This window comes from Nomascus leucogenys, chromosome 4 (genome assembly GCF_006542625.1).
Source record: "Nomascus leucogenys isolate Asia chromosome 4, Asia_NLE_v1, whole genome shotgun sequence".
Taxonomy (NCBI): Eukaryota; Metazoa; Chordata; class Mammalia; order Primates; family Hylobatidae; genus Nomascus; species Nomascus leucogenys.
The window spans coordinates 112,167,331-112,183,494 of NC_044384.1; the positions used below are offsets into that span (position 1 = coordinate 112,167,331).

At 40.6% G+C, this 16,164-nt stretch overlaps 1 pseudogene; it reads right to left on the bottom strand.

Moving 5' to 3' along the window:
- Positions 1–637: 637 nt before the first annotated feature.
- LOC100600101 lies at positions 638–1,882 on the bottom strand (annotated as a pseudogene).
- Positions 1,883–16,164: the final 14,282 nt, after the last annotated feature.

Here is a 16,164-nt window from a genome sequence, read left to right on the forward strand (position 1 = left end):
CCTGACCTCAGGTGATCCACCCGCCTCGGCCTCTCAAAGTGCTGAGATTACAGGCATGAGCCACCATGCCTGGCCTATTTTTTAGCTTTTTGAGGAAACTCCACACTGTTTTCCGTAATGGCTGTACTAATTTATCTTCCCATCAGCACTGTATGAGGGTTCCTCTTTCTCCACATCCGTGCCAATATCTGTTATTCCCTTTCTTTTTTTTTTTTTTTCTCATTAAACCTTTTTAATGGGTCTCAAAATTCTGTAACAGATTTTTGGTCAAGTTGTTTCCATTAAAAAGTACTGATTTTAAAAACTAGTAACTTAAAACCGCCACACTCAAAAAAGAAAACCAAAGTGGTCCACAAAACATTCTCCTTTCCGTCCGAAGGTTTTATGATGCATTGTTATCATTAACCAGTCTTTTACTACTAAACTTAAATGGCCAATTGAAACAAACAGTTCTGAGACCATTCTTCCACCACTGATTAAGACCGGGTGGCAGGTATTAGGGATAATATTCATTTAGCCTTCTGACCTTTCTGGGCAACTTGGTGACAGCTCCAGCAGCCTTCTTGTCCACTGCTTTGATGACATCCACCACAACTGTCTGTCTCATATCACAAACAGCAAAGCGACCCAGAGGTCTTTAGTCTGAGAAGCTCTCAACACACATGGGCTTGCCAGGAACCATATCAATGATGGCAGCATCACCAGACTTCAAGAATTTAGGGCCATCTTCTGGCTTTTTACCAGAACGGCAATCAATCTTTTCCTTCAGCTCAGCAATCTTGCATGCAATGTGGGCCATGTAGCAATCCAGTACAGTGGCATAGCCAGCGCTGATTTGGCCTGGATGGTTTGGGATAATCACATGAGCAGTGAAGCTAGCTGCCTCCATTGGTGGGTCATTTTTGCTGTCAATTGTCATGATGAACATCCTTGACAGACACATTCTTGACATTGAAGCCCACATTGTCCCCAGGAAGAGCTTCACTCAAAGCTTCATGGTGCATTTTGACAGATTTTATTTCGTTGTAATGTTGGCTGGAGCAAAGGTGACCGCCATACCAGGTTTGAGAACACCAGTCTCCACTCGGCCAACAGAAACAGTACCAATGCCACCAATTTTGTGGACATCCTGGAGAGGCAGGCACAAAGGCTTGTCAGTTGGATGAGTTGGTGGTAGGATACAGTCCAGAGTCTCAAGCAGGATGGTTCCACTGGCATTGCCATCCTTATAGGTGACTTTCCATCTCTTGAACTAAGGCATGTTATCACTTGGCTCCAGCATGTTGTCACCATTCCAAGCAGAAATTGGCACAAATGCTACTGTGTCAGGGTTGTAGCCAATTTTCTTAATGTAAGTGCTGACTTCCTTAACGATCTCCTCATATCTCTTCTGGCTGTAGGGTGGCTCAGTGGAATCCATTTTGTTAACAACAACAATTAGTTGTTTCACACCCAGTGTGTAAGACAGGAGGGCATGCTCTTGGGTCTGCCCATTCTTGGAGATACCAGCTTCAAATTCACCAACACCAGCAGCAACAATCAGGACAGCACAATCAGCCTGAGACATCCCTGTAATCATGTTTTTGATGAAGTCTTTGTGTCCTGGGGCGTCAGTGATAGTCACGTAGTATTTGCTGGTATCAAATTTCCACAAGCAGATATCAATGGTGATACCACGTTCACACTCAGCTTTCAGCTTATCCAAGACCCAGGCATACTTGAAGGAGCCCTTTTCCATCTCAGCAGCCTCCTTCTCAAATTTTTCAATGGTTCTTTTGTCGATGCCACTGCATTTGTAGATCAGATGGCCAGTAGTGGTGGACTTGCCCAAATCTACGTGACCAATGACATCAATGTTGATATGAGTCTTTTCCTTTCCCATTTTTGCTTTTAGGGGTAGTTTTCACGACACCTGTGTTCTGGTGGCAAACCCAGTGTGAAAAAGCTCTTTTCTTTTTGATAAAAGCCATTTTAACTGTGGTGAGATGGTATCTCACTGTAGGTTTTTTTTTTTTTTTTTTTTTTTTTTTAGACAGAGTCTTGCTCTGCTGCTGAGGCTGGAGAACAGTTGTGTGATCTCAACTCACTGCAACTTCTGCCTCCTGGATTCAAGCGATTCTCCAGCCTTAGCCTCCCTAGTAGCTGGGATTACAGCTGCATGCCACCACGCCTGGGTAATTTAGTATTTTTAGTAGAGACCGGCTTTCGCCATGTTGGCCAGGCTGGTCTTGAACTCATAACCTCAAGTGATCTGCCTGCCTCAGCCTCCTAAACTGCTGGGATTACAGGCGTGAGCCACTGGGCCCAGCCTCATTGTAGTTTTGATTTGCATATCTCTCATGATTAGTGATGCTCAGCATTTTTTAAAATACACCTCTTGGCCATTTGTATGTCTTCTTTTGAGAAATGTCCATTCAGATCTTTCACCTTCCTCCCCTTTTTTTGAGAGATGGGGTCTTATTCTGTTGCCCAGGCTTGAGAGCAGTGGCATGATCGTAGTTCACCATAACCTTGAAATCCTGGGCACACATGATCCCTCTGCTTCAGAATCCCAAAGTGCTAGGATTATTGCCCATTTTAAAATGTAATTATTTGCTTTTTTCCTATTAAGTTGTTTGAGCTCGTTATATATTCTGGTTATTAATTCCTTGTCTGAGGGACAGTTCACATATATTTTCTCCCATTCTGTGGGTTGTCCCTTCAGTTTGTTGATTGTTTCCTTTGCTGTGCAGAAACTTTTTTAATATAGTTCCATTTATCTGTTTTTGTTTTTGTTGGCGGTGCTTTTGAGGTCTTAGCTATAAAATCTCTGCCTACACAAATGTCCTCAAGTGTTTCTCTCTAGTGGGTTTATAATTTCAGGCCTTACATTTAAGTCTTTAATCCATCTGGAGTTGATTTCAGTATATGGTGAGAGACAGGTATCTAGTTTCATTCTTCTGCACATTCAGTTTTCCCAGCACCATTTATTGAAGAGACTGTCCTTTTCCCATTGTATGTTCTTGGTGCGTTTGTCAAAAATGAGTTGGCTGTAAGTGTGTGGATTTATATCTGGGTTCCCCATTCTTTTCCATTGGCCTATGCGTCTGTTTTTATGCCAGTACTTTGCTGATATAGTGTTGTAGTGTATTTTAAAGTCAGATAGTGTGATGCCTCCAGCTTTCTTCTTTTTGCTCAGGATTGCTTTGGCTATTTGGCATCTTCTGTAGTTCCATACAAATTTTAGCATTGTTTTTTCTATTTCTGTGAAGAAAATCACTGGTATTTTGATATGGGTAGTATTGAATCTGTAAATCATTTGGGGTAGTATTGTCATTTTAACAATAATAATTCTTCCTCCAATTCATGAGCATGGAATATCATTTTATTTTTTCTGTCTTCTTCAATTTCTTTCATCAGCATTTTATAATTATTTTATATAGAAGGAAATTCACACATTCAATGCTATCCCTATCAAATTACCAGTGATATTCTTCACAGAAATAGAAAAAACAATGCTAAAATTTGTATGGAACCACAAAAGATGCCAAATCACCAAAGCAATCCTGAGCAAAAAATTTTCTTTCACTTTTTTGGTTAAATTGATTTATAAGTATATTTTATTCTTTATAGCTATTATAAATGGGATTGCTTTCTTGATTTTTTTTTCAGATTGTTTGCTGTTGCCATATATAAATGCTATAGTGATAGTGAGGTAAATTCAGCAAGAGAATATAACAATTATAAATATCTATGCACTCAAAACTGGAGCACCTATGTATATAAAGCAAATATTAATAGATGTAAAGGGACAGATAGGCTGCAATACAGTAATTGTAGGGAACTTCAGCACCCCACCTCATATGCATATTATGATTTTGTATCTTGCAACTTTACTGAATTCATGTATTAGTTCTGACAAGTTTTGGAGTCTTTATGTTTTTCTAAATATAAGATCATGCCCTCTGAGTACAAGGCTAATTTGACATCTTCCTTTCCAATTTGGATGCCTTTTATTTCTCTCTCTTTCCTGATTGCTCTGGCCAGGACTTCAAGTATTATGTTGAATAAAAGTGGTGAAAGTGGGCATCCTTGTCCTTTTGCAGATTTTAAAGGAAAGGCTTTCAATTTTTTCATGTTCAGTTCAGTGTTGGCTGTGGGCTTGTCATATATGGTCTTCTTTAGTTTCAGGTATGTTCCTTCTATACCCAGTTTGTTGAGGGTTTTTATCATAAAGGGATGTTGAATTCTAGCAAATGCTTTTTCAGCATCTGTTGAAATGATCATATGGTTTTTGTTCTTGGTTCTGTAAATTTGGTGTATCACATTTATTTATTTATATACATTGAAGCATTCTTGCATCCCTGGAATAAATACTTGATCCTGGTGAATGATCTTTTTAGTGTATTGTTGAATTTAGTTTGGTATTTTTTTTTTATTTATTTTACTTTTTTGAGACAGAGTCTCACTCTGTCACCCAGGTTGGAGTGCAGTGGTGCAATCTTTGCTCACCGCACTAGACCAGTCCAAACCAAGACAGGTCCATTCCAGGATCAAGGGGCAATCAAAACCTAACTACAGGATGATTGATCAATGATGGTTTTGAAGAAAGATCTTGATCAAAAGAGGGAAATGTGAAAGTTGTCAGAATCAAAATGCAGTCACTTGTGTTAGAAAAAAAGAAAACCCTGACAAATAGAGCCAGGGAAGTCTTTGAAGGGAGGGCTCTCATGCATAAATGTCTGATAAAAAGAACTATCACAAAAGATTCTGCAGAAACCACAAACTTGCACCAAGGCCATCACATCTTTACACAAAAAAATACGTCTTTGAGTATATCTGCCCAGCAACTACCTGTTTAACCTCAAACTAGCATCACCTTGTTATTGATTATTGTAGCCAAGGATAATTATCTCAAAACAATTATATAATCCTCCTCATGTTTCCTTTAAAAACCTTTGACTTTCTTTACCTCCCTGAATATGCATATGCCCATAGTTTACTATGGCACATGTATTTCTATTGCAATGCTCTATTCCTGAATAAATATCTTCTTTTAGAGAGCCTCTCTGTTTATTATTTAGGTTGAGAGAGTAAAAGTGCTAACACCTAGATAACTAAAGTTCAAGGGAAAAGAGAGAGAGAGAGAGACACGGAGAAATGGAAAGGAAAAACTATTTGAATAAATAGTGGAGATCTCTCAGGGTTAAAGAAAAGCCAGAGTGGCTGAAATGTCACAAGTAATGCAAGTAATGAGAGGAGTGGGATAATGTGAGGAGGAATGGTGTACAGGGCTGGCTCTGTAGGGTTTTATATTCTGTGTTGAAGAGTTTTTATGTTTATTTTTGTTTCTAGAGGAGGATTGCATTTTATTATTTTTTGTTTCTATTTATTTTTGTTTTATTTTTTTGAAACAGGGTCTCACTCCGTCACCCAGGCTGGAGTGCAGTGGTGCGATCTTGGCTCACTGCAACCTCTGACTCCTGGGTTCAAGCAATTGTCCTGCCTCAGCCTCCCCAGTAGCTGGGACTACAGGCGTGTGCCACCACACCTGGCTAATTTTTGTATTTTTTGGTAAAGACAGGGTTTCACCATGTTGGCCAGGCTGGCCTTGAACTCCTGACCTCAAGCGATCTGTAAGAAGGGTTGCATTTTAAAATTAAGTTATAATTTACACACAGTGAAATTCACCCTTTATTTTTCTATGCTGTGTCATGAGAATGTTGCAGAGCAGAAAAATAGAAAGACCCTACAAATCTTTCTGAGTTTTGTTTTATACAACTCCAAACTTACACAGGAAGAATCTTAGAGAAATGGACAGTAGGAATGATTTTTCCTGTCTACAATGAGAATGCCCTCTGTGGAGGGGGAGAAGGAACTAGTGAAGACAAGAGGTCTGCATATTCTGGAGCCAGTGAGACAACAACTCCCACACACTGGCATCTGATGTGATCTTGAGGGAATATAAGAGAGGATCCAGGACTGAATTAAGATTTTTAGGGGTTCTAAATTCTGTCAGCTCCCTTTTCTCCCCACACTTCTGACACCTTACTCTAATTTTGTTGGTATCAGATGGAGATCCTACTGTAGCCAGATTGATAAGGAATCAGAGAGACGGATGGGGTTCAGGAGGATATTTATTTATTTATTTATTTGTTTATTTATTTATTTATTTATTTTATTTTATTTTATTTTTGAGACGGAGTCTCTGTCGCCCAGGCTGGAGTGTAGTGGCACGATCTCAGCTCGTTGCAAGCTCTGCCTCCCAGGTTCACGTCATTCTCCTGCCTCAGGCTCCCGAGTAGCTGGGACTACAGGCACCTGCAACCACGCCCAGCTAATTTTTGTGTTTTTAGTAGAGAAGGGGTTTCACCATGTTAGCCAGGATGGTCTTGATCTCCTGACCTTGTGACCCACCCTCCTCAGCCTCATGAGGGATTACAGGCGTGAGCCACTGCGCCCAGCCAGGAGGATATTTATTATTTAGGTGCACTGGCCCAGTCGGATTAACATCCAAAGGACTGAGCCCTGAACAAAGAGTTAAGTTACCTTTTAAGCACTTCATGGGGTTGGGGGAGATCTGTGCAGGGGGAAGCATATTACAGAAGCGAGAAACAGAGACAGTTTTTCAATTAATTGAGACATGCATTCTATCATTTCTTACTTTTCAAGGAAAAACATCTTTTGTGACTTGAGTTTATCTGTCTAGTGACCTTGCAGCTGCACAGCTAGGGAAACAGGGTCTTCACAACGCCTGGGAAAAGAGGAGAGAGATAAGGCTCACTAGCCACAGAAAAACAGGCAGTTAATTTTTTTTTTTTTATACTTTAAGTTTTAGGGTACATGTGCACAACGTGCAGGTTAGTTACATATGTATACATGTGCCATGTTGGTGTGCTGCACCCAGTAACTCATCGTTTAACATTAGGTATATCTCCAAATGCTATCCCTCCCCCTTCCCCCACCCCACAACAGGCCCCAGTGTGTGATGTTCCCCTTCCTGTGTCCATGTGTTCTCATTGTTCAGTTCCCACCTATGAGTGAGAACATGTGGTGTTTGGTTTTTTGTCTTTGTGATAGTTTGCTGAGAATGATGGTTTCCAGCTTCATCCATGTCCCTACAAAGGACATGAACTCATCATTTTTTATGGCTGCATAGTAAATGTGGTGTATATGTCCCACATTTTCTTAATCCAGTCTACCATTGTTGGACATTTGGGTTGGTTCCAAGTCTTTGCTATTGTGAATAGTGCTGCAGTAAACATACGTGTGCATGTGTCTTTATAGCAGCATGATTTATAATCCTTTGGGTATATACCCAGTAATGGGATTGCTGGGTCAAATGGTATTTCTAGTTCTAGATCCCTGATCTAGAATCGCCACACTGACTTCCACAATGGTTGAACTAGTTTACAGTCCCACCAACAGTGTAAAAGTGTTCCTATTTCTCCACATCCTCTCCAGCACCTGTTGTTTCCTGACTTTTTAATGATTGCCATTCTAACTGGTGTGAGATGGTATCTCATTGTGGTTTTGATTTGCATTTCTCTGATGGCCAGTGATGATGAGCATTTTTGCATGTGTCTTTTGGCTGCATAAATGTCTTCTTTTGAGAAGTATCTGTTCATATCCTTCGCCCACTTTTTGATGGGGTTGTTTGTTTTTTTCTTGTAAATTTGTTAGAGGACTCTAGTTCTTTCTTTTTCTCTGGGGGAATTGGGTTTTCTTACATACAACTGAGTTTCTGCTTACAATTTCTTTAATTTCCTTTAGTTCCTGTTCCATTCCCCTCTTTGGTACTTTTTATAACAAAAGTGTTAATACAAAGCACTACATTTTGCCACCTCTGCGTGGAACTGAGCTTTTTCTTTTGCAGGCAGCGGCTGATATTTGGTTAATGCCATCATCTACGCTGTAGTGTGTTGGGTTACTATTGCCTTTATAGTTGACTGAATACTCTTAATAAACAGAGGTAAAAGGCAAGAGAGGATGAGGCAGATGCCAAGAATAAGCAAGAACCTACCAATGAGGGTTTTGAATCTTTTAAAGGTTGAGAACCATTTTCCTAACAAGGAATCTGGGGACCACCCCAACTAAGTCTGAACTGGAACATGGGCCAACTCGCGCATTCTAGCTGTGATTTCCATGATAGCTCGGCCATTATCATTGATCTCTAGGCAACAGTAGGTTAAATTAAATTTTCCACATACTCTTCTTTTTGAGGCTAAAAGGTCATCTAAAACTAATCTATTTTGATATATAGCATTTCTTATTTGTGTTGCTTGTATTGCCAATAAATCTAGTGCCCTTGATGTTCCATTGGTTATAATTTCAAGGACTACCTGCAACTTTATGATGCGGTTGAGCATATAGATTGGGGTGCAACATCTCCATGACCTGTCTTGCGCCCAGGTAGCTGGCCTATAATATTTAATGATTCTTTCCGGAGGCCATTCATTATCTTTTCAGTCTCCTATGTCCACATATTTTTGACATTTGTGTCTATTTTTATAAATATGCTTCTTCTAGTTTTTTAAAATTTTTATCATAAACTGGATATCTTAAGAGTTCCCCTTGCTTTGGAGGAATTAGAAAGAAGGATGGCTTGATTGTTCCTAACACACATGCCCCTGTCCATTTGGCCAGCAGTTGCTGATATGCCCATGCTCTACAGATTCAATATAGGCCAGAGGGTGCTTTCCAAGCATTTGGAGCCTCTAGCTGATGGCTCAGAGTAGAGAATCGAGAGAAAGCGTTTGGATCTGGTAAGTAGGAGTAGTTCTGGGCATTTCTCTACAGAGTTTTGTTTTTAGTCTTATCGTAACACTGTTGCCCTAGACAGGTTGTTTCTCTTACTGCCTCTGTGAAAGCCTTTCTGCATTGGGCGATACAGTACTTTTTAATTATGGAGGTTTTTAACAACCAAACACTGGCTGAGGCTATTGGTTCACTGGCAGGGTTAGGCGAAGTGAAGTTATCTCAAGGCATTAATTCCTTTGCCTCCCATGGCCACTGGTTCCCCATATTAGTTTTTTTACGTACATAGCATGAGGAAATTCTTAAGCTGCCAGTTATGTTTTCAGCTAGTTGAGCAAATAAGTTTTTGGTTAATGGGGGAAGCTCAGGCACTGGCTGATCAAAATGCTTATAGAATGACTTATGGACCTGGAATTGCGGGGTTGGATGCATTTGAGCCCTTCTAATCTTGTTGACAATCAGTAGTGGAACTTCAAGGCCTGCTTCTTGTCTATCAACTCGTAATAGTGCTGTCTGTCCTGTAGACCAAAAAAGTAGCTCTGGCTTTAAGGTAGTAAAATTTAAAGGATTGTATGTCCTTATCTTACAATTTGGTTTGGTTGACATACCACTTAGTAGAGCAGTCCTTCCTGAATATAAATTTTGGAGCTGTGTTAGCATAGACCACTGAATGTTACAGTGTGGGCATCCGATTTGTGGTTTTCTGTACAGATGTTTAGGACTGTTGCTGCTAAGCCTCTCTTATGTTAAACCATTTCAGATTGCTTCTGTTTTTTTATGGTTATGAACATACATGGCATGGCAGGCATCAAAGTACAAGGAAAGAGGCCTTTTATAGGAGGGAGGGGCTTCTTTGGTTCAAGCTATAACCTCTCCTTTTTTTTTTTTCTCTCTCTAATTTAATGGGTACCTCAAACCAGAATTCATAGGGTAAAAGGGTTATAACATACATATAGCTGCTTATTTCCTGGGTCACAGACTGAATAGGTGGCCTGGTTGTATGTGTGGGTTCCTAACTTGGTTTCTGTACATTTATAGTAGGTATGGTACAGTAGAGTTTTAACTATGGTATTTCTTACCCAGGCAGTGTGTACACAGTGTGGGCATCTTTCTAGAGATTTCTCCTTTTTCAATATAGGCAGAAATGGTAAGAACATTAGTGTATGTAATAGAAACATGCTTATACTACACATGGGCACGGCAAACCTTCCTCTGGGCCTAGACATTTGCAGCATTTGCAGTAATAACATAACAACAGAACAATCAGTATTGACAGAATTATAACTAGGCTTATAAATTGTATTTACATTTACTTATCCGGAGATGGTCCTCTTAGCTTTGGCTGTGCGTAGACTAGTCAGCTTCTGGGATGTGACTAGAGCGGATCTTGCAGGATCCTCAAGCTTTAGCCATGTGTAGACTGACCAGCTTCTGGTGTGGTCAGAGCAGGGCAGTTGTCCTTCTTACCGGTGGTTGGGTTTTGCCATGGAACTATTCGGGCGGTGCGATCTGGGTCTTGTTGGTTAATCCACTGGTCATCATCGGGAGTTACTGCTGCCGCTGATTTCAGCTGGCTATGGTGAATCCAAGGTGTGAGACCTGCAACTTTAACAGCAGTGGGAGTAGACATGATTACAATATGGGGCCTATCCTATATGGGTTCTAGAGTGGTTGGATTCCATTTTTTAACTTAAACAAAGTCCTTAGGTTTGAAAGAGTGTACCAGGTCTGTTAGACTTATAGGCATTCTTTTTCCTACTTAGCCATGCATCTTTTACATGGCTGTACTTAAAGCCTGCATTTGCCTTTTTAAAGTTAGTTCTCTTAGTTTACAGAGATTACCTTTAATCTGACTATATGATAGGGGGTGGCCGGCCGAACAAAATCTCATAGGGCGAATACCCAGTTTGTTTGGTGGGGGTGCACCTGACTTGGAGGAGGACCACGGGCAAGACCCGATCCTACTTTAGATGAGTTTCTTGACAAAATTTCTTCAGCAGCTGTTAGAGTGTTCAGTTCATGCACTCCACTTTACCTGAGCTCTGCGGCCTGTAGGTTGTATGTAATTTCCATTTTATTTTTAATAGTCGAGTTAAGTCTTGAACTATTTCAGCCACAAATGTTGGTTCATTGTCTGATCTTAGAGTTAGAGGCAGTCCAACTCTGGGAGTAATGTCTCTTAACACCTTGGTCACCTCTAGTGCCTTCTCTGTCCAGGTGGGGAAGGCCATGACCTACCCTGAAAAGGTGCAAATGAACACCAACATGTACTGATAGCCTCCCTCTCAGGGCAATTCGGTGAAGTCCATAAGCAGTTTTTCACAGGGCATGGCTTTTGTTTTCTGATCTCCCCGGGGCCAAGTAGGCCTTTGTCATGGATTGTTCTGAGTGCAAGTTAAACACTGTTTGTTTACAAATGGCTCGAGTAATAGCAGTGAGCCATGGCACATAGAAATGATGCCTTAATAATGTCTTTAGTACTGTTTTTCTCCACGTGGGTTCCTTGGTGGAACTCTTTTACAAATCTGGGGGCCACCATTTCAGGTATGGCTAGCCTCCCATTGGAGAATTTTTGCTATCCTTTTTCAATGTAGTTTTTTATTTTTCTGGGCAAACTAAGCCCTTTCATTTGTAGTGTAGCTTAGGATCTCCAGGAGGGGAATCTCTGGGAGGAGAGGCATAGCTAAGGCTTTCTCTTTAGAAGGTAGAGTTGTCATTGCAGCCTGCTTTGCCTCTTTGTCTGCCTTTCTATTTTTTTAGCCTTTAGTGTTCTTGCTTTTTGGTGCCCCTTGCAGTGCATCACTGCCACCTCTTTTGGGGCCTATACAGCATTTAAGAGCCATAGAATTTCTTCCTTCTACTTTATTTCTTTACTTTCAGCAGTTAAAAGTCTTTTTTCTTTGTAAATAGCCTCATGAACATGCAAAGTGGCAGAAGCATATTTGGAATCTGTGTAAATATTTGTCTTTTGGTCTTTTGCTAGCCAGATACTTCTTGTCAGAGCTATTAGCTCTGCTTTTTTTTTTTTTTTTTGAAATGGAGTCTCGCTCTGTCACCCAGGCTGGAGTGCAGTGGTACCGTCTCGGCTCACTGCAAGCTCCACCTCTCGGGCTCACGCCATTCTTCTGCCTCAGCCTCCAGAGTAGCTGGGACTACAGGTGCCCACCACCATGCCTGGCTAATTTTTTGTACTTTTAGTAGAGACAGGGTTTCACCATGTTAGCCAGGATGGTCTTGATCTTCTGACCTCGTGATGCACCTGCCTTGGCCTCCCAAAGTGCTGGGATTACAGGTGTGAGCCACCATGCCCAGCCGCCTTTTTTTTTTTTTTTTAATCTGGTATATGATCATACCTTACTGTTTCCTTGTATACCTTGTTATTTTTTGTTGGAAATTTGACCTTTCAGATTATGTGTTATATCAATTCTGGGTACCAGTTTCTCCACCCCCAGAGCTTGCTGTTGCTATTTGTTTATTTATCAGTTTATTGGCTGGCTGGATTATTCTAGTAAAATTTAAACACTCTCCCCCAACCCCCACAGTGCTAATGAAGCCTCTGATGTTGCTCCTCAGAAAGACAGTTTTGGGTATGTCTACAGTTATCCTGGGATGACAGTGATATCGGTAAAGGCCACTTCTCTTTCTCTGACGACTCCTGGATGTTAAATCTTCACTAATTGCCTGCTGATTGCCCCACTGTTTCCAACAATGCCCTGGGGCATAAATACCTTTCTAATCTAAACCAATGAAATTGTATTTCCTTTGAAAGAATAGTTTCTGAAGTCAGTGTTTGATATTTATTCTGCTCCTGGACAAGCTCCTGTCAGCTGCCTTTTTCCCTGGCTCTTTCTGAAGCAGCCTCATTGTCTGGGATAACACCCGAGGTTCTTTGTCTAATGGCCATGGAGATCAAGAACGTGGACACACGCAGGGTGAGGTTAGAGCAGAAATTTAATAGGTGAAAGGAAAAGAACAGCTTTCTGCTACAGAGAGGAGTCACATATGGGTTGCCATACTGCAGTAAAATGTAAGGTTTTTCATAAATGAGCTAGTGGGGAGGGGGTATCTTATCTACATAGGGCACGAAAAACTGGTTGGGATCAGGTGTGCCATCTGCATAGAGCAGAATCTCTGGCAGCCCCCACCCCACTATTTTATTATGCAGGTGGGTTCTTAGCTTGGGCTGCTCCTATGCTGCGTATCTCCTTCCCACTGTGCATGAGTTAAAAAGAGGAGGAGAATTTCTATGCCTGGTCCTAGGTACCTCTTTGCAGCTGCAGGCATCCCGCCACCCCCATGCAAGCTTCTAGCTTTCTTATCTTAGTTTGACCCCAAAAAAGGGAAAGGAAAGTGCTCATTAAGGCCCACTCTTTTTACTGGGACTCATCATATGTATGTGAAGTTTGGTGATTACCCAGAAAGCACTCCCTCTGTGCAGGAGTTGATTATCTAGGTTTTACAGCCTCATCTTCCAGACTCCAGCTGCATGACTCCTAAACCATAATTTCTAATCTTGTGGCTAATTTGTTAGTCCTACAAAGGCAATCTAGTCCCCAGGCAAGAAGGAGATTTGTTTTGGGAAAGGACTGTTATCATCTTTGTTTTAAACTATAAACTATAAACTAACTTCCTCCCAAAGTTAGTTCAGACCACGTCCAGGAAGGGGCAAGGACAGCTTAAAGGTTAAAAGCAAGATGAAGTCAGTTAGGTTAGATCTCTTTCACTATCTCAGTCATAATTTTGCAAAGGCAGTTTCAGCAGCTGTGGGGAGAAGGAGACCTGTGCTTTTTTAGCTGTAGCATTCTGGAGTGGAGTCTCCACCGTACTGAGCTGGGGTGGCGGGGTCTTAACTACCATAGACTTTTGCTTTCTTTTATCAAATTTTTACAGGTTTTCTTGAATAGATGTTTCTTTACTTGTTCTTTGTTGTTGGAACCATTTCCAGAGACTTTAAATGACTACTTTTTTTTGGTCATTTTCACCAGTTTCATTGGGAAGCAGGTCAGCAAAGCTCCTTATGGTGTCATGAAAGAAGTCAATCTCTTTCTTATAATGTTTTGCAAATTACACTTCTCTAGCCAAAGAAATCACTTCTTTATGCCATATCTAATGACATCAAGTTCAAGAGTGCAACATCTAAAAACATGCTTGGGCATTAGTTTTCATTGAATGACTTTAAGCCATTGACTCAGTAAGGATGCTGTTGAATGAAAATTACAAAATAACCTTTTTTATGAGCTCTTCTTATAAGTGACTTAAACAATAGTTGTATAAAACTTTTAAAATTGTGAAATATGCACACATTCAGAAAAGCATACAAAATAACAGTATATTGCTCAGTCAACACCTGTGTAACCACTACTCAGATCAATCAACAAAATATTGCCAGTATCCCAGAAGTTCCCAGTTCCCTGATTCAGCTACTACCTCATTCTTTCCCTGCCCCCACCTACTCCCACCCAAATACCCAGTATCCTGACTTCTGCAGTTATCCTGTCCTTGCTTTTGTTTATAGTTCATCACCACCTAAGCACGCATTTTTAAACATTATGGTTTAGTTGCCCACCTTTTAAACTTCATATAAATGAAATCATATAATATGTTTCTTTTTGTGTCTGGCTTCTTATGGCAAACATCTTATTTGTCAGATGCAGTCATGATTTTTTGTGTAGGTGCAATTTTTTATTTTTTATTTTATTATTTATTTATTCATTCAGCTCACTGCAGCCTCCGCCTCCTAGGTTCAAGGAATCCTCCTACATCAGCCTCCTGAGTAGCTGGGATTGCAGATGCATGCTCCACCATACCTGGCTAATTTTTGTATTTTTAGTAGAGATGGGGTTTTGCCATGTTGGCCAGGCTGGTCTCAAACTCCTGACCTCAAGTGATCCGACTGTCTTGACCTCCCAAAGTGCTGGGATTACAGGTATGAGCCACTGCAACCAGCCTATTTTTTATTTTCTAGGGACAGGGTGTCATTATATTGCCCAAGCTGGTCTCAAATTCCTGGCCTCAAGTTGTCCTCCTGCTTTGGCCTCCCAAAGTGCTAGGATTATGGGCATAAGCCACCATTCCCAGGCCATAACTGTGATTTTTAAATAGCTATTTCTATCTATTGTTATTTTAGAAATTGTTATTTCTGATTGAAGTTAGCCTTCCTACTATTGATGTGATATTGATAGATATTATTTCCAGTTTGGGGCTTACATTAGTTTTCTATAGATGCTGTAACAAAGTATCACATATCAGGTGACTTAGAACAATAGAAATGTATTGTTTCAAAGTTCTAGAGGCTAGAAGTCTGAAGTTAAGGTATCAGCAGGACCACATTCTCTCTGAAGCCTGTAGGGGAATCTTTCCTTGACTCTTCCTAGCTTCTGGTGGTTTGCTGGCAATGCTTGGTGTTCCTTGGCTGCCTGCTGCATAACTCAAATCTCTGCCATCCTTGTTACATGTATTCTGCCTGTGTGGCTTTACATCATCTTCCCTCTGTGTGTGCCTGTGTACACATTTTCACTTTTTATAAGGACACTAGTCATATTGGACTGGGGTCTACCCTAATGGCCTCATCTTAACTTGGTTAGATTTGCAAACATCCCATTTCCAAATAAGATCACATTCTGAAATACCAGGGAACAAGATTTCATCATATTTTGGTTTTTTTGGGGGTACAATTCAACCCATAGAAGAGCTGTTATGAATCATGTCCCTATAAGCATTCTTGGTGCACAGATGCATGCATTTTTATTGGATTTATACCTAAGATTGGAATTGGTAGGTCATAGGATATGTGTATCTTCAACTGTTGTAAATAATGCCAAACAGTTTTCTAAAGTGATGGGATCACTTAGTCTCACCAGCAGTGTATAAGTGTTCCCTTCTTCCATATCCTTTCCAACACTTAATATTGTTAGTCTTTTAAGTTTTAGCCATTCTGGTGGGTTTATAGTGATATTTTATCGTGGCTTTAATGTGTATTTCCCTCGTTATTAGTGAAGTTAAGCATGTATTCATTCACTTTTTGACCATTTAGACTTCCTCTTTCAAAAATTGTCTGCTGTTATTCCCTGCCCATCCTTCTACTGATTATCTGTCTTTTTCATATTGGTATGTAGAAGGTCTTTATTTCGTTTAGACATGTATGCCTCCTGGGAATCAAATCTCAATGAGTAATGTTTCTACCCATCTTCTGAGCGAAGGCATTGACAGCTTTTGTTCTGGACTAACTTTCCTTGGCTTTTTGTATAGGAAAATATCTTGTAAGATACTGTCCCTTTTTGGAGTGAGGATAGATTTCTCTGCTGTCAGGAAAATAATGTCTCCCTCCAGGGCAGGTTTGCTAGCAGTTCCTTTAAAAGATTGGGTTTCCAAAGCATGAGGTTCCTCGATTGTAATGCATGCCCACTGCATGCACAGCATCCACCCAGG